Source organism: Malurus melanocephalus, unplaced genomic scaffold (genome assembly GCF_030028575.1).
Source record: "Malurus melanocephalus ecotype Western Australia unplaced genomic scaffold, MMel_1.1 scaffold_2273, whole genome shotgun sequence".
In the NCBI taxonomy this organism is placed as follows: Eukaryota; Metazoa; Chordata; class Aves; order Passeriformes; family Maluridae; genus Malurus; species Malurus melanocephalus.
In genome coordinates this window covers 9,301-10,242 of record NW_026625505.1, presented here as the reverse complement: position 1 = coordinate 10,242, position 942 = coordinate 9,301, and positions in this window count along the sequence as shown.

The following is a 942-nucleotide window of genomic DNA, read 5'->3' as shown; positions in this document are numbered from 1 at the left end:
ACATTGGGCGGTCAGTGGGAGTTCACCGGGGATCACTGGGAAGCACTTTGCAAACATTGGGCGGTCAGTGGGGGGACACCGGGGATCGCTGGGGATCACTGGGAAGCACTTTGCACACATTGGGCGGTCAGTGGGAGTTCACCGGGGATCACTGGGAAGCACTTTGCACACACTGGGCGGTCAGTGGGAGTTCACCGGGGATCACTGGGAAGCACTTTGCACACATTGGGCGGTCAGTGGGAGTTCACCGGGGATCACTGGGGATCACTGGGAAGCACTTTGCACACATTGGGCGGTCAGTGGGAGTTCACCGGGGATCACCGGGGATCACTGGGAAGCACTTTGCACGCATTGGGCGGTCAGTGGGAGTTCACCGGGGATCACTGGGAAGCACTTTGCACACATTGGGCGGTCAGTGGGAGTTCACCGGGGATCACTGGGAAGCACTTTGCATGCATTGGGCGGGCAGTGGAGTTCACCGGGGATCACTGGGGATCACTGGGGATCACTGGGAAGCACTTCGCACACATTGGGCGGTCAGTGGGAGTTCACCGGAGTTCACCGGGGATCACTGGGAAGCACTTTGCACGCATTGGGCGGGCAGTGGGAGTTCACCGGGGATCACTGGGAAGCACTGGGGATCACCGGGGATCACTGGGAAGCACTTTGCACACATTGGGCGGTCAGTGGGGGGACACCGGGGATCACTGGGGATCACTGGGAAGCACTTTGTACGCATTGGGCGGGCAGTGGGAGTTCACCGGGGATCACTGGGAAGCACTTTGCATGCATTGGGTGGTCAGTGGGAGTTCACCGGGGATCACTGGGAAGCACTGGGGACACCGGGGATCACTGGGAAGCACTTTGCATGCATTGGGCGGTCAGTGGGAGTTCACCGGGGATCACTGGGAAGCACTTTGCACACATTGGGCGGTCAGTGGG